The following is a 12,988-nucleotide window of genomic DNA, read 5'->3' on the forward strand; positions in this document are numbered from 1 at the left end:
AGCACAACACCTGCAGTAAGCATTCCAAGCCTCTTGTTTTGAATGGCACGTCGCGATTTTCGCAGTGTTTCAGCAGTAACGGTCAGCTCTTATTGTTTCACCACGTGGGTGTGAAACGACAAGTGTCTCAATGGATGGTGTTTTCAATAGAAATGTAAACAATAACAGTCTCGAGCTCGGCACCTACTCTAGTTCCGGTTAAAAAGTTTGCAGCTGCTTACTACATGCTATTCTGATAGGCGATGTTTTCAAACGGATAATTTTGTTTTCAATGAAAGAAAGAAATTAGATAATTTCAGAGCTCAAATCTGCCGTATTTCATAAGATATTAATGCTATTATGTAATTCTGGGGAGTTTTGAGTGAAAATTTGCTTTAGTTATTTTGTTATTTATTATTAAAAGCGGTGACATGGTTGCTAGATTTTGAATAACTCGCTTTTTTGGCAGTCTTGATTTGGCCTCTTTCCATTTGTTTATTACTTTTTGTTCGTGTTGCAAGCTGTGCACCATCTTACGTTAGTGTTAACACTTTTAGTATTGTAAGCACAAGTACTGTTAGCATTGTAAACATTAGTAATAAGTAATCAAATACATTGTTTGCGAGAATCTCAAAACACAATGATGCCAAATGGCTTTAAAATACAACGGAAACAGTAACCCGGAAATTTAGGCAGTCCCGAGCTTGCAGCGTTCTCTAGTGTAGAAAACACCATCCATTCTGGTGGTGGCTATGCTGAAAAATAGCTGAAACATTGCTGTACTTGTTGCTAATAAATATGTTCCTGAAAGTATGAGTTCTTTCTTTTAAAAAAAATAAGGAAACTTACTTTCTGAATGCTCCTCGTATGATCGAAAACTTTGGCACAACTTTTATGGAAACATAGTTTAGTTTAACATCTAGTTAAAGTTACAGCAAATTTGTTCGGCATTATGGATCAACGTTGAGTTGATTTTTCTGAGATATTAGTGAACCTTAAAAACTATAAAAGGGTGATTAGATTAGAATATAATGAGAGATGACAATGGCGAAAAACAAAGGAATCCTACGCATGATAATTTTTTTTTTGAACATTTAAGTTTAAAAAAAAAGCTTTTTTATTGAGGCAAAAAAATTCTCCCTTCCCCCCTAAAAAAAACACTTACTCCATCACATTCGCAGCTCTAAAAAGAAGAATGAAAAATCCTAATTCCTCACCCTACCTTAATCTCCGTCATAAAAACAGCTACGGTATTACACTCTATTTTGGAAAAATTCGACAAACAAATACGCAAGAATGCATGCATTCCATAAAGGTGAAGTTTCGAAAATGAATAATCATAAAAAATAAATAAATAAATAAAAAAAACGAGAAGAAAGAAAGGAAGAAAGCAAAGCACTTTTGAAAGAAAAAGGCAGAAAAAATATCCGTCCATATATCTCCATAAAGTAAAAGAAAGCAAGAGCTTAATTTTGTGGCCCGTTATCAGACTCAGCATCAGAAGATGATAAATTAAAGTAAAAATGATAGATGTTTGGGGGAACGGGTCGCGTGCTTTCGAATGACAGACATCCCGGACTTTCCCCGGGGCTGATGAAGAGCGTCGATTTAAGACATGCCATCATTTGACTTACTTGGGGGCGGGGGATGCACAATTAGATGAATAGATTTGTCTACCTGTTCCAATTATTAAAAGAATTTATTCTTAATTCAGAATTTAGTCTTATCCTCAGAGCTTGTTTTTCATAGTACTCAATCACTCTTATTTTCAAACATTTGTTGTTTAATAACTTTGTTTTATGGTTTTAAAGTTAAAATAGTTTTTTACCCTCATTTATTGGTATTTAAAGAAAGTCTTCACGCCTTTAAGAAACAAACAATAAAACAAAGCAACTTTTTGGGACAATAGAAACACTAGGAGGTACCACAGACAGCTACAGACTTGATAATATAGGGTTATTGTGATATATCATTAAAAATCTTGTTTCAGTATATTTATTGATATTGTTCCGTTATGATTTTCAAGTAAACTGTGACTGTTTAAATTTGGGAAAATGTAAATTGAATATGTTACTGAATATGTTTAGGATAATATATATTTTTGGTAAATTTTAAAAATTGCGATCTAAAATTATGTTAATTTTACCTTTGCAAAGTTTGTATGGGCGATATTAATCGGAGAAGAAAGTAAGAGCTTCGACCCTTCATAACAGCAATTTCAAAAGCATACTTGCTCTTTTATATATGAGCAAACATATTAATGTAAGAGGGGTTTTTTAATTCTAATCGTTGCACAGTTGTCTTTTCTTAAATATATGAACATATGAATCTTTTATTTTGAATAAAAGGGAATGTGGCACCTCTGTTCACGGATTTCTGGCCAAATCCTGTGCTGGTGATGTATGTAACATATCAGATGAACTAACGTCTTGGTTTTTAGTAAATAGGGGCTGAAATAAATGGGACAAGCGCAAAGTATGGCCACTCATAGCCAGTTACAAAAAAAATTCTCCCCAGAAAGAGAAATCAAACGCTGCTAGACACTATGTCTGACGCATAATGGAAAGTGATAAAAATGAAAATTAAATAAATAAAAAAATAGTAAAAGTTTCAAGGGCACCTCTGGGACGTGGAACACATATAAACGTATTTATTTTAAATAAATAAATAAACCTCTGAGAAGCATAGTTAACCAGACAGAGCGCAAATTCGAGAATGGGATGATTCTTGTCAATGGTATGTGAATAAAGAATTCGATGCTAAAGCATAATTACGAAAGTTGCACTCTAACTTCCTCTATTTCTTTTTCTTTTTTTTTCTGTTCTGCCCCCTAATTCATTCTCTCATAATACCCCTTCGAGCTGTTAACCATTTGCGGTAGTATTTTTTTGATACTCAGGGAAAATTGAAAGCAGGCATTTGATTGCAAATTCTTAAAATACAATATGCAATATATCCTGCATTGCCATCCAAGTATAAGTAAATCTAAGTAGTCACAGGCATCTTTGGTACTGAGGACGGGGGTATATATTCCCCTACATAATTAGAGACCTCAAAAAGTCCCCCTAATATTTTTTTTAATTTTAAAAAAATTATAATTTTAAAAAATTATAATTTCAAAAAATTATAACTTTAAAAAAATTCATCAATAATTATCGATTCAAATTAAGCTTTATAAAAAACAATATAATTTTTTTCCGTCAAATGTGTAATTTTGAAAGCCATTGTAACTGCATAATTTAATTTTGTCCCCCTCAAAAATGGGACGCCTGAAANATATATATACATAATTTTCTTTTTATCAACATACAGGAAAGAGGATAATAACCCCATATACAAGATACGATCTTTGTCTTACTTTAACTTTACAATGACTTGAGCTCGGAATACTGCTATTAATACTTTAAACGAATTCTCGAAAAATGTTTAAGATATAAGACATTATTCTGATATCTTTCTTAACTAAATATTTTAATACATTTAATAATTTTTTAAGTAAATGTATTGAAATGCTGGAATATTTTAGCTTATTAAGTTATTTTATTATTATTTTATTATTATTAAGTTATTTTATTATTATTTTATTATTATTAAGTTATTTTATTATTATTAAGTTATTTTATTATTATTAAGTTATTTCCAGCATTTTTGGGCTATTAACATTTTTTTTCAATGCAGCTTGGTTATATATATTGGTTATATTTTGAGTTTTACTTGGTTATATTTTAAGCAGCTTGTTATTTTGCCTAAATATCGTTTAATGAATACACCAAATACAGACGATAATATTGGAAGCTAAGAGTAAGTTTGATAAAATATTCATTCGACACAAATCTAAACTGTTCTTCCGTGTTAAAACATGTCTCTCGATCCAAAATAACTATGCTATTGAATCGTTTTTTCCCACTATAAAGAAGTGGTATTATATTTAACAAAATTTATTTCTGCTTTTGAAATCTATATCAAAAACTCAACAGTGCTTTAAAGGAGAATGAAAATTTTGTGATAGAGATAATAAAAGCCGAAGTTGAAACTTTTCTAAGTATTAACATTGGCTTTTGTTTTTCATTACACATGAGTGCTTTGAACTTTATGGCAGACTGCGTGAATTCTTTCCTTAGTTTAGATATGTGACGTCACTAAGGATATTTTCATAAAAGTCAACAGCTTTTTATTCAAAATAAACAAATTAAAATTTTTTATTTGATTAAAAATAGTGCAGAAAACTCTATAACACTTATTATAAAAATTATATTTAGCAACGTTTCAGAATGTCTATTTAAAATGCATTAATTTAAAATGCGTTTTTCCATGTTCATTTAAAATGCATTTTGTTTATCGTTTATAGGAGTATAGGCCTCTCATAAAAAATTTCACAGCTTTTGTCTTTACTTTCGAGTTACCAATGCTTCATACTTTCAATATAATTTTAACCCTTATTTTAATCCAACTTAATAAACCCATGTTTCTGGATAAACTCTTGAAAATTGAAAAACTGCATACCAAAAAATAAACTTATAGGTTGACTTACTTTTTGTTTTACGGTATATTTTAACTTGAGAATTAATTCATTCGAAAAAAATTGTGTGGCAAAATTTGGACAACAAATAGTACACTATAAAAAATTTCGAGCTATGCCGCACCAAACATTGGTATTCATTTGCTGGCTACATAAAGTCGTGCTCAGTTTTACTATATATTGGTGCTTTCACTAGTTCTAAACAACGAGAGAAGGTTGCACCAAAAAATCGGAATTTTGAAAGAGCCTAAAAGCGGCGAAAGGTTGCACCAAAAATAAGTGTTTTGAAGGGAACTAAAAATGGAGGAAGGTTGCACCATGATTTGGTATTTTCGAAGGAAACTAAAAGCGAGGAAGGTTGCACCATTATTAGGTATTTATAAAGTGCTAAAAAGCAGGGTAAGGTTGCACTATTATTAAATATTTTTAAAGCGCCAAAAAGCAGATAAAGTTAGCATCATTAGTAAATATTTATAAAAAAAAGAGAAGATAATTTAAATCAAATTATAATTAAATTATTTAAATCTATAAAAATTAATAAAACTATTTTTATTTTAGATGTGTTATGTAATATATATATATAAATATATATTAAATAATACATCTAAAATAAAAATAGCTTTTTGAATTTTTATATATTTAAATAATTAAATTATAATTTGATTTAAATTATCTTCTCCTTTCTTTATAAATATTTATTAATGATGCTAGCTTTATCTGCTTTTTGGCGCTTTAAAAATATTTTCGTTCATATAAAAACTTTTACTTTCTTCAAATTGATATACGTAAAATTTGAAACATTTTTTAAATTTCATTTAAAGCACGAACAGCTGCCATGGAGTTAATACCGCTAATGTTTTAAAGAGAAAATAAAAAGAATTTTAATTTTAGGCTGAATCAAATTCTTATTACTATGCATTTTGGAAATTATTTTACTATTTAAAAATGAAAATATTACTTTCAGAAGTAAAAATTTATATAAAAAAGTAGACGAATATTGTATTGGTCAACCCCCAATCTCTAATTAAGGAAACATTCCAATATTAATAACATTGACGTATGGAAATATTAAATTTGAAGTAAATTTAGAAATGTAAAAATAATGAAATAACTTGGAAATATTAACAAAAAATATACAGATCAATATTAAAACATAATTTATTCATTTACAATCACTTTGATATTTGTATACATAGACAGAATGTAATAATTTTTAAGCAAAATCTTAAAATTTAAATATATTATACTTTTAATACATATCACAGCATTCGTTAAAAAAAAATACAAAATATTCACTCAAAAATAGGATAGATTGTATGTTTTTGTTACTAAGAGAGTGCATTCAATTCAAACTTATTTTAAATTTACAGTAATTTAAAATAAAAATCATGTTATGCCTCAATGTTTAGAGTTTTGAAATTTGGGATTATCTGAAAATAATTTTTTATATTTTAATAGGATACTAAATTTCTTGATATATTCTGCCTCATCTGAATTAAAATCTACAATATAGCTAAATTTCTTTTTTTCAAGCATAATTTACTACTTGATAAAAAGAGTAAAATTTCCCACAGTTTGGAAAAAAAATACTGTAATTTTTTTTTTATAAATTAGTAAATGATGGTAAGTATTTGAGAAAAAACAATATTTTTATTACATATTCATTATTATAGATTTTCTGGTGCTATTACTTTAACTATATCACATTTTTTAGTTGATTGCAATAAACACTACAAGATTTAAAAAGATTACACACAAATAAAATTTTGGAGCCTATTTACAAAAGAATAATTTTCCAAACACAGGTTCTTCATTCTCAAAACTTGAAACTATACACATTCCTTGTTTGTAAGCTGTTCTTGAAACTAGCACTTTTCAAGTGTGAAAAAACTGTTTATAACCTTCTGGAATTCTGGTGATTTTGGCGGAATAAATATTTTTATCAATAGGTTCGGCACTGGGTATAACAATAATTTTTCCTGTATCTCTTTCTCAATTAAAATCATCGAAGTTGTTGGTACCTTTGTGCTAATGAAAGAAGATTAAAAATAATGTAATTTATGCTAATAAAATGTACAGAAGAAACAAAATTTGAATCCTTACTTTTTAAAACATAGAAAGATAAATCAAAGCAAGTCATATTTTAATTGCTATTTTTAAAATACAATATATAAAGAAAACTGAGAAATTGTAGTTCTCATGCAAAAAAAAATGTTAAAACATTTCACTACCTTAAAAAACAAAAATTTCGAGACCAACTATTTATACAGGGAGGGGGGATTTTTATCTTAAGCCTCCTTTCTCCCACAAAGATCCCGAAAAGGAAAGAAAGATATTGATATTTTAAAATATTATTATTATTATTATTGTTAAAATGCGCTAAAGCACCAAAATATAATTTCTCCACTTAAGAAATTGTGAATTGAATTTTATGCAGAGCGGCACAGTAAAAAATTTGCTGAAGGAACTGATAACAGTTAAAATAATAAATGAACAAATTAATCATCACTTGCATAGATAAAAGAGTTCGTGTTGAGTCTATGGAATATGGCTGCTGATTAACAGACAAGCAGTATTCCATGTGGATAGTATTAAAACTCCACATGTATACTGTTTGTGAGGATTGCCTTTTTAACTAAAGGTCTTTTACTTCATAGAAGCACATATATTTCAGAATAAAAAAATTTCACTTTTATAATTAAAATGAAACTTTTCAAGAAAAATTATTTAAAAAAGCAAAAGCAACTATAAATATTATAAAGAATACGTATGACATTTTTGAGGATCAAAGAAAACGTTCAATTTCATGGTTATATTATCCTTCCCCTCACCCACAAAACACAAATGTGGGCTAAATTAATATACATAAAGCTACAAAAAAATTAAATAAATAAGTAAAAATAAAAAAACCATAGAAAAATAAGTATTTAAAGCAGAGTATCTATGAGTATCAAAGTATTTTTTTATTTGTATTTAATAAGAAAAATACATTTATTACCGTTTTAAATACAATACTTTGTTTCATTGAAAATTTTTTTCGCTTAGTTAAAAAATCTTAATAATAAAATATATTTTAAGAAAAAATTATAATAAGAAATCAGCTTATTTCTAAAAGTTCTAAAACAAATCTTATTCTTGTCGGTGTTTTGTTCTAAATTTCAGTAAGGTATTCTTGGCGAATTAAAAAAATATATCGCTTTGTTTTCTTTAACGCCAATATTACCCAATATTACACTAGTTTTTCTCCTACTTCGTGCTCTCAACGAACGTAAAGAGAAATCTAGTTTCCATGACAACCGTCAGTATTAATTTGATGTGAATAATTCGCAATGAAAATTTTACAACAGAAGCATTTTAGAATGTATAGACCAAAATTCGTGTAATTATGTGACATTGCAAACGAAAATGAGCAAAATAGAACATGAAAATCAAAACAAAAGCATAGATATTGATAAAAAGTTTTAATACTAACAGAAAGCACATAAGAATTTTTTATGAATTTCGGAATGAAATAAAAACACGAACCTGGAGCATTTTCATCGGCAGTAAATTTGGCGGAAAGCTATGCTCCTTTAGCCAAATAAACTGTAAATGCACTTTCTGTGCACATAAAATCGCTGTATCTCCTTATTTACTGAAAAAGAGCTAATATAGATTTTAAAATATTTAATTATTCATACAACGAAACAGTTTCCTAGAAGAAATTTGAAGCTAACACTTTCAGAACAGACAACAAAATTTTTGAAGTTGATATTGAAGAAATTAACTGTAATTAATGCAAATAATTAAGAAAAGTTTACTTACCTTCAAAAGAAATTGACAATTTCAAAGACAACTTGCATGAGATGATATCAAGATTCAACAACAAAATCGTCCATCTTGTCAACAACTACAAAATAAGTCATCGGTCACGTGCCTGTCATAATACGAAAATTTGGTGCAATCGATTGCGCCATAAACGCATTTCTTGATCATATTTTCCAATTTATGGTGCAACCTAGATAAAATAATTTTTGATTTATCCTATTTATGGTGCAATTAGCAAACTTTACACCAAGTGTTGGATAAATATTTTTGCAGTGTAGTTACTCATTAGCCGTTGAGAACTTTGTAAAAATTCAGAGCTATTAGTTCCAATATTGGCAACATTGTGGCTGAAGCGTTTCCATTTAGTGACTTTATAAAAGTGAAAGTAATTAATTTGTAAAGTATCTGAGGAGCAAACAATTTGAATATACATAAGCAACTTTGATCCGTGAAGTATCCGTAATTTTGATCCGTAATTCTTTTTATATTACTTCGATTTGTGTTACAGATAACCATAGTAGAATTTTGATAACTTAAGTTAAATGTAATTTTTTTGGCAATGCTGCCCCATGATCCATAGGAATATCGGAGTGGCTTTGCCTCTCACTAACTGTCACAGAGTGTCAAAACGAGTAGTATGCAACACAGACACGAGTAGTGAAGTAGATCGGCAGCGAACTTTTAATTCTGGACACAGCTTAAAATACGTATTTAAGAAAATGGACATAGTTTGAAATGCGTGTTTAAGAAAATGCATACAGTTCAAAATGCGTGTTTAAGAAAATGGACAAGGCTTGAAATGCGCGATTGAGAAACACAACTCGAAATGCTTCTTTATGAAAAAGGACTCCGTAATTTTTAGAAAATGGACATAGTATTTGATTTCATTTTTCCTTTTTTTTAAAGACTAAATTCTTGAATCCAAAGAAATTCTTTATGTGATGCTGTTAATTTGCCTAAATCACTTATCAATTATTTTTTTTTAAATTAAGAGAAGATATTGAGATATTAACTGTCTTTTATGAGAAGATATTAAAAATTAACATTTTTTTTTTACTAGGTTATCATATCAGACATAAATTTATCTCAATTAATTTTATAAGTTTAGTTTTTTATCAATTTCACCATACTCAAAGCTTTCAGTTGATAACATAATGTTTCTTTATTTTCTAGTCAAAAAGAAAATTCTAGCTTTATTTAATAATTTACTAATTAATTTATTTGAATTCAAAAAATATTTTAGCATATGGAATTGTAAAAATTCATTTTTTTTTCCTAAAATTGCACATAATTTTATATTTTAATAATTTTTTAGTATATGTTATTAAAATTAGAAATTTACTTGTTTGAAACTAAATTGTTGTTTGAAGAAGTATTTCGATTAAAATACATACATTTTCTTTTCTTTCGTAATGTTATCTACAGACGGTTTTACCTTCTAAATGCTAGTTCCATATGAGGTACCTTAGTAATCTTTTCTCTTCTTTTTTTATGCCATTTTCAGTTTATAACATCGTTTGAAATGTTATTACTGAATGCGTTATAACATTTGTATTTAGTACAGTACGGTTGCTCCCAGCTCATGCGCCATTAAATTGTACGTTCTGCCATAAGAAGTAGAGATGTTTGTGCACATGCAGGAGTAAGTGAAAAGAAATTGGTGGGTGAACTAAGCCAAATGTGGAAATGACTAAATTAAAGGATATTAGAATCAAAGAATTGTTAATATATTTAACCGTTTATTTTATATTTAAGACAAATTATTGATCACAGAATCCGGGCAAAATAATAACAAGTCATAATTATGACAAGCTCTAATTTCTAACAAACTGAAGTTTCGAATAATTTCATCACTCCCTAAATCATGATCATCCATACCATCGTTGAAATTTCGTTCATGTCAAAATTTTAGACGATGAACTAGCACAAAAAATTTCATTTGTTTTATAACCGTCGTTGAACAGCCGACCCAATTTTTGGGTTTACTATTACTAATGCTCAGCTACGTAGCCTTGCAATTTTGAACCCAATCCAGAAGACAAGGGATCTCCTGGATCAAGTATTGGGAGAAATTTTGACTTCGTGGATGACTTTTTGATGAAACTAACCCACATTTGCGTTACATGGAGAGGAAGACCACGAGTACCTTCCCCGGTTAGTCTGACCGCTAAGGGACTCTAACCCATGATCCGTCTACGACTGAGGATATTTTACGTCAGCACTGTGGTCGATGTAAGCCGGATGTGTATTCGTATCGACCAGACATCGTTGGGATTCGAACCCGGTTCACCTCATTGGAAGACAAACGCTATATCACTGAGCCATCACGGCTCTTGCACAAATATTGTAATAAACTAATGTAGGGGGGAATGGGGTAAGGCCGAGCACCTCGATTCTGTGAAAATTAGTTCCCTTTTCAAGCGGACAAATGCTGAATCAATCTACCAGTCAAAAAAAAGGACCTACCATATTGGCTTGTTGTTGTTGATTAATTCCCGGCTTCTGTGTAGACAAGTTTGTTTTACAATGTCAACTCTCTACTCTTGTTTTTAAACTATCCTTATTTATTGGTCAATACAGTTATTAAAATCCTTTTTTATCCAGCTTATTGTATGCATACTAACGATTCATACCCTAGTAAACAATAAAGATTTTGTTCAAATAGTAGAATTGTTCTGTTTTGTTTCGATAACCTCAGCTCCCGGGATAAGAACGGGTGTCTCCTTGATGTGCGTCTATACTAGGCCTACGAGAGCTGCAGTGCAGTGGAGGAAGAAGACAATTAAATCCAAGGGTGAAATTTATTGTGGGCTTCTTATTCAATGCGCAAGAAAACTTATTTTCATATTCTGTTAGAATTTTGAAGATCCATTATACAAAATTGTACTTTTTATATGAACATTTTAAAAAAAATAATAGCAAGCACTATATTTTTTATTAATTCTCACGTGAAAAAGAAATGTCTGTTGATTTTTCACTGAATTTCTAATACTTCTGAATTTTTCATATATTAAGCATGTGTACTTGGTTTTACCCCACTAGTGGATCGAGTGATCAATAGAGAGAAGATTACAAGTGGATCAAAGATCAAGTGTTTGAACTTTTTCTAGAAAAAAAAAATCATTTATAAAGAAATCGTACATCAATGATTTTTCAAGAATGATCTAAGCAATGAATACACAATTTAAACTAAACACAACTAAATAATGAATATCTTGATGAAATCTGACAGTTTCCAGGTCGAACAGTTTAGCTCCATCACGCCTTTGCTACCCGGTATTACTCCATTTTCTTCATCGTTTTACAAAAGTGAAAGAAATTAGTCGGTAAGATTCCAGAAGAAAAATAATGAAAGTAAGATTCTGTGAATTTCAAATTCAATTTTTTTTCAATATTCAACAAGAAATGGTTATTCTCACATGCTTTTTACCCTAATCAAAAATAAAATATTTTTAATGATTTACATTGAATACCCTAATCTCAGTAGTGAGGTAAAATAAGTAGCAATTAAGTTAAAAAATTTATCATAAGACTATTCAACCTAAAGGGATTGTCATTGTTGGCAGCTGGCAAATAAAAGCTAGCATTGAAACGTATATTTATCTATTTAATTCGTTTAATGATGTTATCGATATATAATTCAAAACTAAAATTCTCAAGATACAGTTTATCATTTAAAGAAAGCGTATTTGTAAATTATTGTATCTCCCCTCTCTCATAGTTTTTCAAATTTAAAAAAAAAAATTGGGAAAGAAATGAGCTTTTTGTACTTCACATACACTTAATTAAAAAAATTACGCAGCCGGCAGGATTCGAACCTGCGCGGGAAAATCCCAATGGATTTCAAGTCCATCGCCTTAACCACTCGGCCACGACTGCTCGTTTCTTAAGCTATCTTTTTCTGAAAACAAAAAAAAAAAACAAAGAATTCTCTTGTAAAAATACATTAAAGAAATAATTATCTTTAGATTTAAATTTTTACAAGATTTGTGTTTTAATTTTAATGATTTGTTATCTTATGTATTATCAAAGCGCAATTGCAACATGAAAGGTCCTTAGAGAATAAAAAGAAAATAAGTTATTCATTACATTTTTTTATGGTTCTATTTTACGACATTAATTTCAAAAAATACTGCATCTAGAAGACATTTTTCCTTATGGTGTCATAATTTAAATTAAACACCCTAGCACAAGAGGCGAATATAGACTTCGTGATGTAAATTTGTGAGACTAATTTTTGTAGCATCCACTGTAACATTAAAATTTTAGTGCCTTTTTTATCTTAAAAACTCTTAAAGCTAAAATTTCCTTGTATTTCGTTGAATTTTCTTTCTTTTTTTTTTTAGAAAGTTGGTTAGCGGAAAACAGCTTATCCAAATAATTTCATCAAAATTCTAAATTCGATAAAGAAAACCAGAAACTTCAGCGGAAAAAGTACACATTATTTTTGAGAAATTTTAAATTTTTAACAGTTAAGTAATTCTATTTATTTTTGAAAGTGTTATACATCGAAATTTTAATGCATAATTTTTCAAAACGCCATTTATCGTTACTTTTTTTTTCTTTAAAAAAATTACCTGTTTGCAACTGGAATTCGAATGCCGAAAAGATTTAGAAAAATTTCATTCTTAGCAAAATACTAAAAATCTCACATTTGTTTCTAACGTTTGTTCTATTTATTAA

At 29.0% G+C, this 12,988-nt stretch overlaps 1 non-coding gene across 1 annotated transcript; it reads right to left on the reverse strand.

Moving 5' to 3' along the window:
- Positions 1–12,102: 12,102 nt before the first annotated feature.
- On the reverse strand, positions 12,103–12,184 carry TRNAS-UGA (transfer RNA serine (anticodon UGA)). Its single transcript has one exon. It is a non-coding gene; the product is annotated as a tRNA-Ser (tRNA).
- Positions 12,185–12,988: the final 804 nt, after the last annotated feature.

The sequence above is a fragment of the Parasteatoda tepidariorum genome, chromosome X1 (genome assembly GCF_043381705.1).
Source record: "Parasteatoda tepidariorum isolate YZ-2023 chromosome X1, CAS_Ptep_4.0, whole genome shotgun sequence".
Taxonomy (NCBI): Eukaryota; Metazoa; Arthropoda; class Arachnida; order Araneae; family Theridiidae; genus Parasteatoda; species Parasteatoda tepidariorum.